Source organism: Mus musculus, chromosome 7, assembly GCF_000001635.26.
Source record: "Mus musculus strain C57BL/6J chromosome 7, GRCm38.p6 C57BL/6J".
NCBI lineage: Eukaryota > Metazoa > Chordata > Mammalia > Rodentia > Muridae > Mus > Mus musculus.
This window is the reverse complement of record NC_000073.6, coordinates 50,881,545-50,902,207: the sequence shown is the minus strand read 5'-3', so window position 1 is coordinate 50,902,207 and position 20,663 is coordinate 50,881,545.

Genomic DNA, 20,663 nt, shown 5'->3' with positions numbered 1-20,663 from the left:
GCATAAGAGATCAGGGTAGTTTTATTTTTAGTTTCCTCTTTATTAAGGATCTTCAATGCAAGTCAGGGAAGTTCGACTTTTCCAAAATTCAATAGTTGAATCAAAAGGAATTGCATCCATTGTCTGCAATTTACTTTTTTTTACTTATTCACTTTACTTTCTATTCACTGCCCTACACCTGGTCACGCCATCCCACAATCCATCACCCTCACCCTTCCCCTCTCCTCTGAGCAGGTGGGGATGCCCCAGCCTAGCACTTCAAGTCTCTGTGAGGCTAGGTGCTTCCTATACCACTGAGGCCAGACAAAGCCGCCCAGTTAGAAGAAGATATCCCATGCTCTGGCAACATCTTTCGGCATAGCCCCCATTCAAATTGTTCTGGACCCACAGGAAAACCAAATTGCACATCTGCTACATATGCAGGAAGGCCTAAGTCCAGCCCTGTATGTTGTTGGGTTGGTGGTTCAGACTCTGAGAGCCCCAAGGGTCCAGGTTAGTTGACTCTGTTTGTCTTCCTGTGGAGTTCTGCAATCCTTCCTCCTACTCTTTCATAAGAGTCCCCAAGTTTCACCTACTGTTTGGCTGTTAGTGTCTGTATCTGTCTGAGTCAGATTCTTAGTGGAGCCCCTCAGAGAACAACATGTTCCTTTCTGCAAACATAACAAACATAACAGTGTATCATTAAATAGTGAGTGTTAGGGGTTGGTGCTTGTCCATGGGATGGGTATTAAGTTGGGCCCATTATTGGTTGGCTATTCCTTCAGTCTGCTTCATCCTGTGCCTGCATTTCTTGTAGACAGGATAAATTTTGGGTTGAAAGTTTTGTGGGTGGGTTGGTGTTTCTACGACTCCACTGGGGTTACTGCCTGGCTACATGAACAGTGGTGAGAATCTTGCTGAAATCACTCTCGTTTCCTGGAACTCAGTAAGTGATGGGATGTAAATTATACTATACCTGCTTCAAAATTCTCTTGTAAGTCCTCTGCTGATATAATTTTTATGGCAGTAGCTTATGAACAGTAAAACATCAGATATTCATTCAGTTTAAAACTCCTTTTTTTTTTTTGAGACAGGGTTTTTCTGTGTAGCCTTGGCTGTCCTGGAACTCACTCTGTAGAGCAGGCTGGCCTCAAACTCAGAAATCTGCCTGCCTCTGCATCCCAAGTGCTGGGATTAAAGGCGTGCGCCACCACTGCCCGGCTATGAGTCCTGTGTTTGAAATATGAGGTATCTGTAGCAAGAGGGACTTACATCCAACCTCTGGAAGGCACTTGTCATAACCTATGTGGGCTTTTTATTTTTATTTGTCTTGTAGTGATAATGTTGATTCTGATATGGGAAAACTCCATTTTAACTTTTTTATGCATGTATAAAATTGTTCTATACTAGTGGGTTTCGATATGTCTATTTTTAAAGATCTTTCGTGATTCATCCTTCCCTGTGCTCCCTCTTCTCAGTTGCCCTCCTCTCAAGCACCTCAGCTTAATCATTGTTTTTTCACTATTCCCTGGGAAGTATGATTGGGTACATTATGTGATATTCCAAAAAATAAATAAATTAATAAAAATATTCCCTTGGACAGAAAAAAAAAACTTTAGTTACTGGGTAAAACGCTGGTTTTGTGCCTTAGAACTCCCTCTATATAGAAGAGTGAGTGCTCGTGTATAGTCATTAAGTTTTAAATGAGAACACTGGGCTGTTAGTAGAATCATCATATTTGATTATGAAGTAAAGTATCTAATATGGCACTGTTTATACACATAAGACGACACGTCCTCTAACCTCATATATATATATATATGCCATCTCTTTCACTCAGGGTTTTTTTTTTTTTCCCCCTCAGAGGAAACATCTTAAATTTGACCTTAAAGCAATTTAGTTTATCTGGAAGGAAGGTTGGTTTAGGTCTAAATTTTCTATATGTTAATGTGAAGTAATAACTATTTCCAGGATATTAACCAGTTCAGAGTCATAATTTATTCCTTTACCTTCAGATAAAATAATAATTAACGATTATTGTGAGATTAAAAAAAAACTGGCGTATCAGGTTTCTAAGCAAAATATCCCATCTAGACAGCATCGGGTTGGTTTAGATAACCGACTTGTAAAGCATAACAAGTGATGCCTTTGTGGAACAGAACTGCCAGTCTTCCTTCCTCTGTGGGCTTTCTAATACACCAATGCGATGTTCATTCTCAATCTACAAAAATAACACTGCATTCCAGCAAGTTCTAACATCTGTGTTTATGTAACATGTATCTGTGCTATGCTTGGTCACACAGTAGGAGACACAGAAACGTCAAACCGCAGAGTCCTACATCTCGAATATCTTCCAGAACTGAGAAGAAAAATCTGTCTTGTCCTGCATTCCATTCTGGCTGTTTGGCAGAATGCAAGACTGCCTGCCTGAGCAGTTGGCTTTAATCAATGAACAGGGGCTTTCTTGCCATGCATCATTTGCTGAGTACCTTGCCAACTAATCTGTGTGCTCCTCTCTGCCAGCCCTGCCTCTTGCTCCCTGCTATTGTTGCTCCCAGTCTTTTCCAGCTGTGTCAACGGCAGGACTCCAGATGTTCTCAATTTCTGGTGGATTAAAAGTGTGATGAACACCTGAAAGAGCTGCCAAGACTGTCTGGGAAAACACCAGTCTTCCGGAGGACATCAGGAGCTGACAGAGATGGTCAAATTCCTCTCTCACTAATATTAAGTCGTAAACATCATATAGAAAGATGGAGAGAAAGCTCAATCACTAAAGTGCTTGCTATGTAAACATGAAGACCTAAGTCTGATGTCTACAACCTCACTGCTGAGTATAGTGGTAGATGCACTCAGATGATAGATCCCTGCAGCTTGCTGGTCAATCAGCCTGGCCTACTCAGAGGAACTCTAGGCCAAGGGAAAGACCCTAACTAAAAAATAAGGCGCTCTCTCTCTCTCTCTCTCTCTCTCTCTCTCTCTCTCTCTCTCTCTCTCTCTCCATCCCCCCTTCTCTCTCTCTCTCTCTCTCTGTGTGTGTGTGTGTGTGTGTGTGTGTGTGTGTGTGTATGGGCACATGTGCACGTAGATATGCACAATATACACACAGACACAGGGATACATGCACAACGCACAGGGGGCTGAGGGCATATGGGAAGAAGAAGCCACTGATGCAAAGACCAAGATCAAGTTTGGCATTGTGGTCCATGCCAGTAAATCTCAAACTACAAAGATCAAAGAAAAGGGTTGCTTCAAGTGTGAGGCCAGCATAGACTACCTGGAAATACCCTGTCACAAAGCAGTGAATCCTCAAGTAAATGGTATGTTATTCCAACTGGAGTGGGAGGGGTAAAAGAAGAAAGTTTTCTCCCTTGATTATCAGAACAAGGACACTAGAAGAAAGGAATAATTAATATAGAAAAACCAAAACTGATCAAGTATGGGTTTTACTCTGCTACTCAACTAAGTTATGAGCAGCTGTTGTGAGACACTATTCCTGGGGAAACATGAAAAAAAAAGTCTACTTACACAAGGCAAAGAACTGAAATAGATCAATATATGGACATCACCAAAGTCTACCTTATTGAGCAAGTTTTACTGGGGTTATTTATGTATGGATGGTTGAAGGGTTACTGACAAGGGAAGACGTGATGCCAACATAGCTGTGTCAGAGAAGCCCACCACAACATGGGTGACCACTCACAAAAGCCCACCATGGCATGGGTGACAGCTCACAAAAGCATGGACTCTGGAACATACTACACCAATTGCAGGTTGGAGAGTATCCTTTCCAGGTGGCTCAGTTGGATAGCTGGTCCATTCTGAGAGAGATGCACACATGCCTCTCAGTAGTGCTTATATCCACTTGGGGAAGGAGGGGCTTAGGGAAACTCGTCAATTTCAGGGACTTCCTGAAACTTTTCCTATATATTTCTTAACAAGTATCCCTGAAGGTTGAAATGTTTTATAACTCTTTCAGGTCAGATTCAGCCCAAGCCTGTGTCTAATGTGTCTAGTATCTTTAACAATACTGACTTACCTTTTACCTCTGGGAAAACTCTGAGATTATATATACACATAAGAAACATTTTACAGAGAGAGCGAGAGAAATGGATGTGTATAGGAAGGAAAAAGAAAGAGGAGGGAGATGTTATAATTATGGTTTCAAAAAAACAATAACATAGTTGTCTGTCATTTCTAGTGTACTATCTCTGCTTCCTGTCTGCAATTTGATATGTAAGGGAACTCATCTGTGTTTGTTGCCAGGTAGTGATAGTGATGATGTTTTATCCCTCTAGAATTCTAAGCCAAAAAGAAAACCTTCTTCCTATCAATTGCATTGGTAGCAGTGTCTTAGTCAACTACTAACATAAACAGTGATAATTTTTTACCCATGAGACCCAAAAGCTGAAGCTCGTCATCAGAGCCCCTTCTGGAGGCAAAGCACTGTGTAAGCACATCAGCTGACTCAATAGTGATATGCGTGCTGCCACTCATATCCAACATCTCACTTTCTACTACTGAGGAGCTTAACTTTGTGTGAAAACTACAGGTTGTCTCAAATTCACCTACAATATTGGTCTTCAGACCTACAAGGTTTGAGTTTTGGTACCAAATTTAGTAACTGTGAAGAAATATAAAAATACAACTAGCAATTGCAGTAAAATTAATTGCAAAAGGCACTATTAGCTAGAATTCAAGATTACTGAGTAATTATAAAAACAAATGGAACATTTTATGGTGATAACTGATTAGGAAGCAGATCCCTTGATTGACGTGGGAAACAAAGGCAAAGGAGTGGCCTTATTGAAGCTTGGAGGAAAGAATAGTTTGAGCTAAAGCACTAAACTCTGAGAAGGGACAATTATAGGTCTGAGGCTGGTTTCTCTAAATAAAAGGGACTTCAGTGAACCTGGATTCAGGCTTGTAAGTATCTGCTATGTGACAGAATTTGCCTGTGAGTCCTGTATCCTACAGGATATAAAATCTACATCTATTCATCCCAGAAAGTGAGCACAGGACAAGCCAAGGTACCAACTGTACCAAAGACTACCTTGGTAGTTCAGTGAGTTTTTATCATTGGTTACTGGCAAGAGCAGGGTCAGGAAGTCACTTTCAGGAGCATGCCTAGGAAGAATGGATGAAAACTTACTTAGTAAAACCAGAGAAGCGTCAAAAGCAGTCATGTCACCAGAAATCCTCCCCAGCACTGGTAGTGACTCACGGGAAGGCTGTGGGCTCTCAGCACAGTTTGCAGGCAGCTCAACAGTCCAATATATCTTCTCACTGGTGTTCAACTGGCCAGAGTCTCCTTCCCCAGCAGTTGACTTATACCTTTTTGTACTGCTGGGGAGGGTTCCTCAAGAATCTTTTGAGTTCCTGTCCTCCCAGACATGTAAGTAACTGATTACCTCCTGAGGCTTGTCTTACTCTCACTGGAAGCACTGTTAACTAGAAACAAACTGTCCTTCAACTGGGTCTGAGGCTTGGTCTGAATCTGCTTGCACTAGTGAGGGCATACTGAGACTATTTAGCTAAGAATTGGTAAGTGCAGCCCAGATTCCAACTGCTTCTATAAGAGTTGCAGGTGTAAGAGTGAAGAGGCAGTAATGGGATGAAGGTCATGAGAACAAGCCTTGAAAAGGGGCAATGATGGGATAAACAGGTATTAGCAATTCTATTCTTTTCAAGTCTTGTGATATCCTTAAGGCAAAATCCCATTTGCACTGTCATAAATTACAGAAACGTATTGACTGCTATTGAGGGCAATGCATGACAAGGCAGTACAGGCTCTACTCTGGCCCTACACAAGGGTTATGTGACTACTGTCCTTTTATGCTTTATCCATTTGAAGAGTCATAAGAATTAGAAAGTGATGAACATTTATAATTCATATGATTCTCAAGTGCTTGCTTGTTTATGCTGTTTGGTTTTCTCTCCCTGGTGCTATGGAAACCAGGCCATTTAGTCAAAGACTTGGGAAGGGGAAGGACACTGTGGGCCAGAAGGTCTTCTCTTATCCCCAATAGCTCTCTTACCCAGCATCAACAGCTGATCAGGTTGGAGCTGTTGCCCCGACTACTGATAGGAAAACATCTGATTTAGCTTCTGGGGTTATTTACACGTAATCAGCTCAGGTGTAGTAACACCTGATTCTTCTTTATTTTTGGAGACTCCATAATCTACTTTTTCCAAAAAGACTAGATTCAGCTGGGAATTTTAGTTCTAGCCAACACCAATTTGCATGTTTATGGGCGCATATATTATGATTCATCCAACCTGCCCTTTCTGTAGTCTATAATCTCTTCTCACATGGCTATAGCTACAGAAGCCCTTGCTATTCTAAGCTTAGATTGACTTCTGCTTGACGAGCTTGGGTCTCAGAGATTCTTCAAGAAACATCTCTGCAGTTCCTTTGCAATAAGGCACACACCAATTGAGGTTCATAAACCTGCTTTCTCCATGCATAACTGAGAAGGCGGTAGATCAGAGAGGATAAGCAATGAGCAGACACTATTCATATTACTCTTCATTAGAATGGGAACAGGAGTCTAGCATGTTGACTCATCACCATGTCACTGTAGACTGTAAGTGAGCTGGGGTGGTCTGGTGGTACTGGGGCATCTCAACTTGTGTATCTTGCCCAGAACTTTAACACAGTAGAAACCACTGAGCATGGTGGCAAATGGGGAGCAGAAAGGGGTGTTCCTCTTCTGCTCACTTCAGTGCACTTACTGCCCTCCTCTCCCAAGCAGAAAAGAAGCAATGATGCAAAGTTGAGACCTAAAGATGGTACCCAACCTGGTCTGGGCCTGCTCTGATCTCCTGGCTCAGTGCTAGGTCATTTCCAATTCTGTTCTGTTCATTAACTGAGAGACTAGGAGCTCATTTCTGTTTTGGTCTGCTTTCCTTTTATTTAGTCTCAGAAAGTTGAGACTAAATTGAGACCAGACTGGGCTACATAGAAGACTCATCTCAAAATACATCTATCTCTGGATATGTGCCATAGCTGTTTTACATCGATCTAAGAAAGAAATGAAACCTGAGGTAGGCAATGCTTTCCAAAAGAAAACAATCAGGCCATTTACCTGTTTACACTAGCCAAAGTCTCACACCTTTCTGCTGTAGCATGCTAGCATACCTGATCAGTGAGGTAGAAATGGGAGTAGAGATAGTGAGAACACACACAGTGTGTATGCTTCTCTGAGGCATTGTTTGTTTTCAGGCTTCATCAGAGTTTTGGGAGAGCCCTTACCTGTGCAATGAGTTCATGTCCTTTCCATTTCTTTCTTTAAAACATTTACTGATTTATTATTTTATTTGTATTTATATGAACTTGTATGTGTGTTTATATATGTATGTGTGTGTTTGTGTGTGTGTGTGTGTGTGTTCACACATATGTGCAGGTGCTTACAGAGGCCAGAACAAGGAAGGCATCACAACCCCGGGAATTAGAGTTACAGGCCATTGTGACCCACCTGACATAATGTTGGGACCAAACTTTAGTCTCTGGAAGGTTAGGAAGCATTCCTGGCCACTGAGCTGTCTGTCTTTGTTTGTTTGTTTTGTTTTTGTTTTGTTTTTGTTTGTTTTTTGTTTTTTGTTTTTTCGAGACAGGATTTCTCTGTGTAGCCCTGACTGTCCTGGAACTCACTCTGTAGACCAGGCTGGCCTCAAACTCAGAAATCTGCCTGCCTCTGCCTTCCGAGTGCTGGGATTAAAGGCATGTGCCACCACACCTGGCTTTGAGCTGTCTTTCTAGCTCTCTTTTTTTTATTACTAATATTTTAACCAGAACAAAGATTTCAGTGTAAGTAACTTTCTTATATGAGTTATTTTGTAAAGCTAAGCTACTGCCAAATTCTTGGCTTGAGGAACCTAATTGCCTTTTGCATGCTGGTGTGCACCCTGGCGGGACCAACACCTGGAACAACAATGTCTGTGACTGGCAATGATGTGCCAGGTTCATCTGATTTTCATGCTGCTCACAGACACAGTGGATATTCAATTTGCAAGCCTCCTCTTGGCTCTGTGCTGATAAGAAGGCCTGTGATTTAATCTAACAGGGTAAGCAAAGGTCTCGATGGCATAGATTAGAAACACAGCTTCTCTAAAGGATTGGGAGGCTTAGAGATAACCAACCTGAAATCGCCCTCTGTACCTGGGGCTGAGGTACAGCTCCCACACAGCCTTATGCTTTGGAAGGAGTCACAGCGGGAGCTTAGCTCATGGCTTTCTTCGGGCTGGAGATATAATTGTAGGTAGAGTGGGACCAGGTGACATACCAACCTTTGTTTTGAAGGAACAGTTGAAAACTAGGCTTTTTAAAGATATTTTATTTTATTTTATTTTAATCAGGTATTTTCTTCATTTACATTTCCAATGCTACCCCAAAAGTCCCCCATACCCTCCCCCCAACTCCCCTACCCACCCACTCTCACTTCTTGGTCCTGGCGTTCCCCTGTACTGGGGCATATAAAGTTTGCAAGACCAATGGGCCTCTCTTTCCACTGATGGCCGACTAGGCCATCTTCTGATATATATGCAGCTAGAGACACGAGCTCCAGGGGGTAACTGATTAGTTCATATTGTTGTTTCACCTATAGGGTTGCAGACCCCTTTAGCTCCTTGGGTACTTTCTCTAGCTCCTCCATTGGGGGCCCTGTGATCCATCCAATAGCTGACTATGAGCATCCACTTCGGTGTTTGCTAGGCCCCAGCATAGCCTTACAAGAGACAGCTATATCAGGGTCCTTTCAGCAAAATCTTGCTAGTGTATGCAATGGTGTCAGCGTTTGGAGGCTGATTATGGGATGGATCCCCAGGTATGGCAGTCTCTAGATGGTCCATCCTTTCATCTCAGCTCCAAACTTTGTAACGCCTTCCATGGGTGTTTGTTCCCAATTCTAAGAAGGGGCAAAGTGTTCACACCTTGGTCTTCATTATTCTTGAGTTTCATGTGTTTTGCAAAGAACGCACATGATATGTACTCACTGATAAGTGGATATTAGCCCAGAAACTTAGAATACCCAAGATATAAAAATTAGACTTTTAAACAGTAGGGAAGCCTACTTCTTTACTTGAAGGTTGTATTTTGAACCGTTTTAGCATGTCTTTTTCAAGTCCTTCCTGGATACCCAAAATGAGTCCATTTTGAAGCTTAACAGTGACAGAGAGCCCAAATTGCTGGCAGAGGTCATATGGGATAGCTGGAGAAGCTGAGGCCATGATGAGGAAATGTAGCTTCTCATGCCTGGTGAATATTTTACATGTTTTAAACACAAAATCTTTAGATAAGCAATTTCACCTGGTTTCCATGGAAGCCCTGGGAAGCTCAGAGGAGAGGTTTTTTTTTTTTTTTTTTTTCTTTCTTATCACTTGTAAGTGAAACATGACATTCAGATATAAGTTCAAGAATCTCCACCCATGTGTTCCCCCATTTGTTACGTTTCCTGGGTACAGAACACTTGTCACCAGAAACATTGATTCAGAACATGCAGCAAAGCCAGACTCCACAGTTTTATTACAGAACACCTTCTGCAGATAGTCACTGGAAATGTCATAATCCTTATATGTCAGACATCATAATGTACACACCCCTCAAGAAAACTCATTACACATCATGGTGTGGTTTATTGGGTCTATGTTTTTTGTATCTTCTTCAGTTTGTCAGTATTCTTTCCTAGTGTTATATTAGTGCTTTGAAAATTTTCAACAATGTAATTTGACCATATTCACCCCTCCCAACTGTTCTCAGATTACTCCCTCTGAACACAGCCAGCTTTGTGACCATTCTTTTTCTTCTTTCAACCCATCAAATATATAATATGATGATCATACATGGATGAGTGACTTTCCATTGGACTATGGCCTGTTTTCTTAGTTTGAGTTTTATTGCTCTAAAGAAACCATGACCAAGGCCCAGGGCAATTCTTATAATGGACATTTATTTGGGGCTGGCTTACAGTTTCAGAGGTTTATATGACCTCAAAGCTCATCTCCACAGTGACATACTTCCACCAACAAGGCCAAAACTCCTAATACTACCACTCCCTGTAGATAAGCATTCAAACACACTAGTCTATTACATGTAATTTGAATGTGAAATGTTTATGAGTTGTTGTATAGGTCCTAGCTGGAGGAGGCAGTTTAATGACAGTATCCCTTTGGGGATTTAGTCATATTTGTCCCAGTTCCTCTCAGGGTACCATGATAAGAGTTGGTCTGCTCGTTCACGCTTTCTCTGACATGATGAACTAAAATAAACTTTTCCTTGTTTTTTCAAGAGTGTTGTCACAGTGACAATAAATAAATAAATAAATAAATAAATAAATAAAAGAGTAACTTATATAAATGTGCAATGTAGAGCATTTGGTTGTCATAGAAACGTGATGAGGAAAATAGTGAGGGATCAGACAAACCTGAGCCAGTCATGTGTGTAAACACCTGGTGTAATTAGCAGCTAGTCTGGGCTTCCCTCATATGTACAACAGAGAGTTTGGGTTGCTTTGTTTAATATGTATGTGATGGGTTCGTAGGGGTTTAGAGATTCACCTATGTGAGAAAGTTCATTAGAGGAGCTGACTACATAGTTATGAAGGCAGAAGAGAACCACAGCAGGAGGTGAACTGTAGACCAGAGCTTACAGAATTCCAAAGCCTGGCTTAGTCAGGAACCACGGATGCTTCAGAGCCAGGAGAGTTGGTGAATGTAGCTTAGTCCAAGGCCAGAAGCGTAAGATCCTGGAAAACTGCTGGCATAAATTCCCTGGGCCCAAATGCTGGCAAGTCTATAGTTGTGATGTCCAAGGAAGCAAAAATAAGCCTGACCCAACTATTAGAAAATAGGCCAATTCTTGTCACAAAATGTTTTCTTTGGGCCCCCAGATGATAAATAGTACCATCCATGAAAAGCGGGCATTTTTCCTACTAAACCATTTAGATTGGTGACTGGTTTTGGAAAACCTTCTCACAAGCACACCAATGTTTCTCTGTATTCCATTAGTCACACTCATACCTAAGATTCATTTCTACTCTTGGTCAATGTGTTTCTGCAGCTGCTCTTCACTGAATTTGTTCAGATTACATACAGGCCAATCAGGAAATTATTCAGAAGTCGGTGCCCTTAGAAGGCCGCTGTTTTCACACTCTGTGATGGATGAATGTGAAAATACACAGCAGGTCTCTACTTTGGCCTGTCATCTACTATTCTACATCTGCCTTAACATTGCTGGCAGCTGCTTTGATGCATAAGACCAACACCAAGCCTATAACCAGGTGCTTGGCTCTAAACTCACTGTAGCAATAGAGACACACAGGCAACAATTTCCCATAGAGTGTCTCCCTGGGAGCCCAAGGTCATCTGGCATATGTGCTTGTACCTGTTGCCAAGCTGTGATTTGTCCACCTGGCTTGTCCATCACTTTAGTTTCCCTGCCTACATCTCTAGACTTTGACTTTTCCATCGCCTTCCATATTCATGTAGGTTCTCATCCATATATAATCAATGTCTCTGTACCTTAACACGTGTCATGGGTTGGTTTTTCTGTCTGCACTTGATGAAGCAAACTGTCACTGTGTTTATCATCTTATATACATTGACTAAGATTTTTCATAAACAAACCTGTCATAATATAATAGCAGGTGGAAGAAACCCGTGATTTTCATCAGCTCACTGTTTTTGCATGGCCTTCAGCTGGGTTATCTCTTCCCCTTTGTGTCTCTATTCCATCATATAATGGAGTTAGTATCTCTTTTTTTCCTTCTGTCTGTAACTTGGGTTCCATTAGCATTATTCTGATAGCAGGCAAAGGAACACATTTTTCTTTCTAACAAAATCTACAAAAAAACTTTCACATTTATAGAACATCTCTGGGTCATTAAGATAAAAACATTTTCTCCATTTCTTTGTGTCTGTCACTACTGATTTCCAAGGCTGCTACCAAGTTAAGATTGGAGTCATGATGTCATAAGAAATTTGAGGAGCTCACAGTGAAAAAAGGTGGCTATAAAGTGTGTCTGTCCTAGAGAGCATTGTATCTTGCCTACATCATGTAATAGGAATAAAATCCATAGGCTTCCACAAGGATGTCTGTGTATCTGCTTGGAATATGGTCATGTTCCCATAACAAGACTAGGCTTGAGTCTTCTAGAATCAATTGCCCAGTAGTAAGTATTCTGGCTTTGACTCAGGTTTTGCTTAAGACTACTGGTACATTGGGACTATGAAAATCTCTTCCAATGAGCTGCATTTATAATTTGTAAACTCTCTATAGCCAGTATTGTCTGTGAGCGTAGACTGGGCCAGAACACTCTTGAGTGTGAGGGAACACTGCTGTCAGGTCCCACTGGTGCCCTCTGCAGACATCCACTTTCACAGATGCTTCTAATTCAATCATCTCATTTATGCCCACAAACATAGAATAGCAGTATGTTTTAGAAAGAAATGTTCTTTCTGCATCTATAGACAGAAGTTAACCAGGACAAAAATAACCAGGATATGCAAAGAAAAGAAAATTCTTAGTTGGTTAACCACTACTATAGAGTCAAAGTATTGAAACAGGCTTTATATGCATCCTTAAAAATATACAGCAGCTGGGAAGTATCATTCTCAAGCCAAAGAAATAATGTTGCTGCCTGGGAACTACACATATCAGAGGGATTCGGTTGTGGGCTGTGGGAATTGTCCTTGGTGACTTATTCCTTATCTCAAGAAGAAATTGCTTGATGTTTTCTCCAAGAGAGTTGCTATCTTTTGGATTTGAGCTGGAGAAAAAGCCAGATATTTACCATCAGAGTAAATAATATCAAATCTCATTTAAGTTTTCTGGATGTTGTTATTTTTTCTTAGTGAGCTGATAGTAGATTTTATGTTGAATATTTCCTTCATCTGTGAAAGTAGATCACAGATTTCTCCCCACTTTTGTTGATCAGTAAGTTGTTTTCAAATGTTGAGGCAATCTTGAATTCCTAGAATAACTTTATTAATATATCCATTTATACTATATATTAGCATATATTGGGTTATAAGAGCTAGCTTGGAATGGCTCCTGGCTTTTGAAACCTCAAAGCTTACCTCCCACCCCCAGAAACATACTTCCTCCAGCATGACTACACCTCCTAGGCTTCCCCAGATAGTACTACAAAATTGTGGACAAGTAGTCAACACTTTTGTCTTGGTACAGATGTTATTAAACAGTGTCATCTAGACTGCAAGTGCAATCTCAGCTGCTGGTAGCCTAACAGGTAGGGGGAAGAGAGCTATTAGATGAGCATGTCTACACTTCTCTATGTTCAGACATTTACTCTGAGTTGTAGCATTTCTTCTTGGAAGCAGGCTGATAAGACTGTGGGTATAAATTCATTTGACAAGTCCCAAGAAGGCTAACAAGACTGCTTTTTAAGGTCACATAAGCAGTAGCATATGCTGGGGGGGGGGGGGGGCGGGGGAGATGACTTCAAACCTGCTTAGTTACTTGCAAGTAGCCTAGAGAGCTACAGGAATGCCACTTTTGTGGATTGTCACCCATGCTAGGGTGAGCTTTTCAGTGATGCAACTACTTTGATGCTCTGCAAGAAACCACAAAAAAAAAAAAAAAAAAAAAAAAAAACCAACTCACTGGCTCTCTAAGCCAGATTTGATGGAATTGTTACTTTGTTCTGTCCTCAGTGTCCTATTTAGGATTGAGCAGACATCTGTTGACATCTCCCCAGGGTAAGTCACACAGCAGCCCTCATAAGCTAATTTTAGCTCATGAGAAGGAAAGAGGACACCATAGTTAGAGCACAAAGGTAAATGAAATCCCAAGTTACACAGAAAATCTTGCACAGTCTTTATGTAAAAATCATTTCAAAGACACCTCCCTGTTTCCTATATTATCTACTGTGTACCATCTCTGCCTCCTCCTTTTTGAAGAAATACAGCCCAGAAAAAATAGCACACATTTTACCAAGGAAATGACAAATTGATACATGACCCAGAGTATTTCTTCAGTGTTATGAGGGAATAAACAATTACACATTATTCCAAAATAACAGCAGCAGCTAAAAATTGAGGACGCAATACCCAAATGACTGTGGGAAATAAATGGGGGCAGGGAGGGGGGGTGTTGTGAGCTTTTTAATACAGTGTTTTCAGCTCAAGCTCAAGTCATAAATATCAGCAAATGCTCTCCCATGCTTCACTGTGCTCCTCTAATGCAGTTTGTTTAGAGCTTTGAAATACAAGACAGCCATATATTTTACTCTTGCCGCCAGTAGGCAATTTGCAAGAAAGCAAGTAATATAAAAATGGCTATTTACTCTGATACAAGTGGTACAGTCCGTTCTTACTCTCCACTGAAGCCATTATAAGATAGCAAATCAATAATCACTTCTCATTCCCCAACTCAGTAAACATCTGCTCCTGTTACCATAAGCCACACTCAGTTAAGAAAGCTTTCTTGCCAGGAGAACAGCTGATTCCTTTGCCAAGGCCACAGATGTCAACACAGGAAAATCACTCCTTAATTACCTTGCTCCAATAGTCAAATGGTTAAGTGCTGGAGAATTTCCTTGTAATTGGAGAAACTGAAAATTATGAGACGATGCTGCATGTATTCTATTCACAAAGAGACAGACTTTGTCTAATTTTTCAGATTACAGAGTTCGTCTCACACAGTATTGTCTGAGTTCAGATCACCCAAGTAAAAGTTTAGGGAGTCTCAGATATTTGAGTGTAGCTCATGGGACACTGCTTACATCAGAGCCAATGGGATACGTCTAGCATCCTGCGAAAAGAGATGAGGTACAAGCTCTCATACACACAATGTATCTGTACAGTTGAACTATTGATCCCAAGCCTACATTGTGTGATATAGAAAATGGCAAAGAGAAACTTAAACAATTGACCGAGTTTCATTTGGTCAATTTATATCATTGATTACTTGGCCCTTCCATAAACTCAGTGTTTGCTCTTCCTTTGGCCCTAGGGTTCTGTATTAAGTTTTGAAGGGGCTAGGATCAACAGAATATTTGGAAATTTATCCTTCTCCAGCATTTTGCCCATGTCTGCCTGGGCACAGAGCTCAGAGGTGAAGCACCAAGGTACAGTGAACCAACCTGTGATCCATCTTGTTGAAGAAATGAAAATAAACAGTTACATATTCCTGATTACAGAGTTGTATATTAGGGCACCATTGCTTTGGGCCATTTGCTGCCTCCCTGTAGTACCACTACTGTGCTATCCTCCTCTCTTCCTTTCTCTCTCGGATCCTCCTTCCTTCACTCCATACTACTCTCTCTTCGCTATCTGCTTCTGCCTTTTCTCTTAGTGTATTATCTCTCTTCTAGAAAGCTTTACTATCGATCCTTTTACTGAAAAGAGATCTCCCTTTGTATGGTTACAGTACCCTATGAAAAAATACTCTTAATAATATAATGGCCAAAACAATTAGCCCTCTTTCCTACAATCAATACTTTTTATAAGCCTCCCTCCTAAGATGCTGACAGTATTTAATATCTTTATATCTGTGGGGTTTTTTTCTCAGTGGGATCTGTTTTGGTTATGGTATGTAGTGGCTGATCAATGACAGTTTACTCTATTCAAATATGAAACCCTTCCTCACTAAGGATTGAAGTCTCCATCTCTTTGGATTTAAGGTTTTAACATGTAAGTTTTGAGGGGGTGCCAATGTTTTGGATCACTGTCTTTACCATTTCTCTTCACTATCCCTAAATTACAATGTTATCACATAGAGAGTACACTTTGCTTATCTCAGTCATAGCTCCAAAGCTAAATGCCTGAGTTTTCAGTGTTCATGGGTGTCATATCTATAAATTTCCTGACTTTCAAGTTCATAGATTGTTTAATTACAGGTGCATCACAAGATACAAATGAGCTGTTGGGATAAATAGGATTTGAGGGGGACTTGTTATTATATTTCCTTTTCAGTCCTTTTTGTGGGGTTGATTTTTTTTTTCAAGCTCCCATAAGGCTTCTGGGCTAGTTGAGTATAAACAGAGAGGAACCATCAGAATATAAATAAGTAGGTGGAAGATAAAAACAGTGTCTTCCTTTGTGACTGATGCCCTTGGCAGTGGCTTTGTTTCCCCATGATACAACCTTTCAACAGTGTAGACTAAGAAAACAGATCCTACCTTGTCTCTTCTTGCCTAGTTGACTCCCATGTGGCTTTCTGCATCTTGGTAAGATGCCATCTTTACCATCCTCCTCAAGGCTGCCAGCAACAGCTAATCTCCAACTCCACTTCCCATTTTTTTTAGAGTCCTCTCCCTGGATGTATAATTAATCCCTAAATTAAATCTCCTCTTTGTGAAATGTCTACAGCAGTTTTTTATTCTCAGGTTAGTCAGTCTCTAGATGGTCATTTCTTCAGTCTCCACACTTTGTAACTCCTTCCAAAGCATTCTTAGGAGTGTCACTGTGCATACCAACACACTCCAGGGAAGGTACAATGCAGAGCAGTATTTGTCTAAAACAAATCCTCTCTCTCTCTCTCTCTCTCTCTCTCTCTCTCTCTCTCTCTCCCCCCCCCCATGTGTGTTTACTTTTTGTTTCGATATTTTTAGACTTAATGATTTTATTATTTTAGTTTGTCCAAATTAACTTTATTCTTTTTGGATCTTGATGTTTTCTTTTTCTGCGATGAAGAAAAAACATGAAATCAGGTCAATAGTAGGTGGTATGTAGATGATATGGGGGGAGTTTGGGAGAGAAGATAGAATATGATCAAAACATAGTATATGAAATAAATAAATAAATAAATAAGAAGAGAAAACAAATGATAAATGCTGATAAGACTTCAGGGAAGAGGGAACTCTTATTCACCATTGTAGGGAATATAAACTAGGGTAGCAACTATGGAAATGATCATGGATGGATTCCAAAAAGCTAAAAAAAAAAAAAAGCTACTATGTAATTCTTCCACTAAATAAAATATACTCTATGCCCTTCCCCCAGCCTTGAGTTGGTTAAACTAGGCTCTGTCAGCTGGAGCCAGGCTCCAGGCCTCCCTACATTTACATCTTCCTGCCTGAGACTTGAGCAAACTGCCTGCCAGCTGAGCTGCTGAGAGCTTTGTTTGCAACTCAATCCAGCTGAAACAAGCAGCAGAACCTAGTCCTTGGGTTTTCCCCTACATATTCAGAGCTGAACATTAAAATTTGAGCCCTGATTAGAAATCTTTGTCTTGTCTTGGGTTATTTCTATCGTCTGCCCACTCTATTCCACCCCCCAACTTTCCTTCCAGGTGTACCCAGTTCTCCATGGCCGCTGCTCGGCTACCAAACTCTGAAATGAATTAAATGTTTCTTATTGTCTTTCTCTATATGCATGATTAAAACAGTAATAATCATATAAATGGATAGAAAAATCCATAAAATACTGTAGAAATAAGTATCCAAAGCTAACACATTGAAGGAAGAATAAACTTCTGCATCTTTTAACCACAGAAGATGAGTGTTTGAACAATGCTTCCATGGTTCATTCTTCATCTGATCCATTCCTGGTTTCTTTGGTTTAAATGATTTAAATGTTTGCTCTATGTTTCTTTCCAATTTGGTTCATCCAGAGGCACACTGTCCAAGCTAGCTGACACTGATCTAGCTGTTTTTACAGGCCTGTAAAATGCAAAGGCATGAGGATTCGAATCAAGGTAGGCAGGTTGTACAGTGAAGGACTGTGGCAACAGAGGTCCTTAATCAGTACTGGCTCTGGATCACCTCTTCTTTCTTCCCTCAGCAGTGTTTGCACTTAACTGCGTTTCACCTACTCTATAAGTTTTTGGCTCTATCATAGCAGAAGACCCAAAACAGAACCTCAGAGTCCATATAGCTCTTGGATCAAGCCTAGGACCTATTCCATATTACCCATGTGCCCTATGATTGGACTCTGTCTTCTTCCCCTCTGCACAATTGCAGAATTCTTGTCTCTGCTCCAGGGGCTAACAGAAAACAGAAATTTGCATGGAAAGTCAAGCTGATAACCAGCAATCTTCTTTTATAAAGACAAAATTTCATTCTCATGACATCATCGCTGATCGTAAGATTTCCTTATCTTCACATATAAGAGCTGTAAAACTTGGCAACTGCCTCCATCTGTCAACTTATTTTAAACACTTTCCCCATGTCTTATTTCATAACTAATCAATAAGTCAATATGAAACTATCCCATGCATAAAATAACATATCAGGCCACTTTGCTATGAATATGTTGCTTTCATTATATTCTGGGGCAGGGGCTAGTGAAGAATGCCAATAGATATTTTCATCTTGACTCAAGACTCTTGAGACCCTCCATGATGAATCCCACAAAGCATGGTTTAGGAAACATCTTTACTAGTATATAGTAATCATATAAAATAATAGATTTCATCACAACACTTTCATCAATGCTTGTCAGACTTTGAAAGTGTTCAACATCACCCTCTTTTATCTTCTCTACAACTCCATGCCATTTCCTTCTCTTTCAAAGATTTCCCTTTCTTGTATTTTCAGTTAGATTCTACATATGGAAGAAAATATGTTTCCTTCTGAAGTTATTTCTTGTTCCATCTGTTTTCTTCAGAAGAGATAACTTTTTTATTCTCCAATTTGATAATATGTATGTGTGTGTGTTTATCATGTACAGATCTGTTAATGGCATCGATATTTAGTTTATATCTTGCCTTTTATGTATAGCACTACAACAATTGTGTGTACAGATACCATTGTTGTATTTAAACTTTGATTCATTTTGGTTCATACCCAGAAGTTTTCTAGTTAGATGATATGATGGTTCTGTTTTTAGTTTTGATATCTTTGCTAGTTAGACTGCTTTTCATCAACAGGAAAAAAGAACCCTGATTGATTGCTGATGTGAATGCATAGTGGTGTAGTCAGTAAAGAAGCAAGTATAATGAAAAACAAAGCATTCACACTGGAGAATGTTTCCCTTCCTATCCAAAAGGTTTTTCATATTCTGTAGTATATTCTTTGGATTATTTTTGGTGCTATTAGGGGCTTTCTCTGAAACGTTTTGCCTGTGTGCTCATCTTGAAGTGTTTACCTGTGTTTTATTCTAGCACTTTCCATCTTTTAGGCCTCAGATTAAAGGTTGTGACGCATTTTGAGTTGATTTTTGTGAGAGTTCATAGACATGAATCCAGTTTTTCCAGTACTCCCTATAAATAAGCCACTCTTTTCCCAGTGTATGTCTTGATATCTTTGTCAACAATTAAATGGCTGTAATTCTGTGGGTTTATTTCTGGATCATCTCTTCAATTCCATTGGTCTGCATGTGTATTTTGTGCCTGTGCAAGTTTGGTTTTGTCACTATTGTTCTGTTGTATAGTTGAGATCAAGAACTCTAACACCTCCAGTGTTGCTTTTTTTTTAAAAAAAAAATTATAATCACTTTAGATATTTAAGGCTGTGTATCTTGTTTATTTCACTTTTGTGTGTTTGTTTCCACATAAATATTATTTATTTTCCAGTTCAATGAAGGATGCAATTGAATTTTTATAGGTCTTCCATTGAATGGTTAGATTAATTTCAGTAATTTAACTATTTTTAAAATATTGATTCTGTTTATCTGAGGACCAAAGTGGTCTTCTGACCTTGTAGATAACTTCTTTCCTCAGTAACTTAAGTTTCAAACATAAAGGATTTACACCTCATTGGATAATTTTTTTTAATTGTATATTTTGTTTACTCAAATTTCAAATGTTATCCCCTTTCCCAATTTCGCTCCCCCCAGGAGCCCCCTTTCCCATCCCACCTCCTCCTGCTTCTATGAGGGTGTGCCCCTACCCTCTTGTATTTTTTTTGTTTTGAAGGATAATAAATGAGATTTTCTCCCCACTTTCCTTCTCAGAAAGTTAATTCTTGGTACAAAGGAAGGCCACCCATTTTTCTGTATTTCTTTTGTATTCTAATGTCTCACTATCAGATCCAAGAGTTTTCTGGGGGCATCATTAGGACCTTCTATGTATAGGAAGCTATCATTTGCAAATAGCGATACTTAAATTCCTCCCATTTCTATTTTTAGCTTTAAAAATATTTCTATATCTCCACCAGGGCCAAGAAATGGGAGTGGGTGGGTAGGGGAGAGGGGACTTTTCAGGATAGTATTTGAAACGTAAATGAAATAAATATCTAATAAAAAATTGGAAAAAAAAGAAACAATTATTCTATTGAGCCACAAATTGTGAAACAATTTGTTATGTAACACTTAATAATGATCAGATAGTGAGTTTATGGTGGTATAAAAGTACATTTATAATAGTGTAAAAATGAGATTAGAAAAAAATATTTCTATATTTCATTGTTCTTGTTAAGGATATAAAAACTATACTAAATAAGAGTGGTGTGGGTAGACTCCTTGTTTTGTTCCTCACTTTAGAGGAAATGATTTCTGTGCTTCCTTATTTAATATCATGTTGGATATTGGCTAGTTGCCCACTGCGTTTATTATGATGAGCTGTTGATTCATATAGTCCCAGTTTCTTCAAAGAATACATATATGTGGTTTCTGACTTTGTGTCTATGTTGTATTACATTTATTGATTTTTGCTTGCTGAATTAATCTTCTATCCTAAGGATGAACATAATTTTCCATATGAAGACTGATCTTTATGTGTTCTACCATGTATGAGAGCCCAAATTCAATCCCTTAGGGAGGAAATATTTGATGTCATATACATTTGAGCT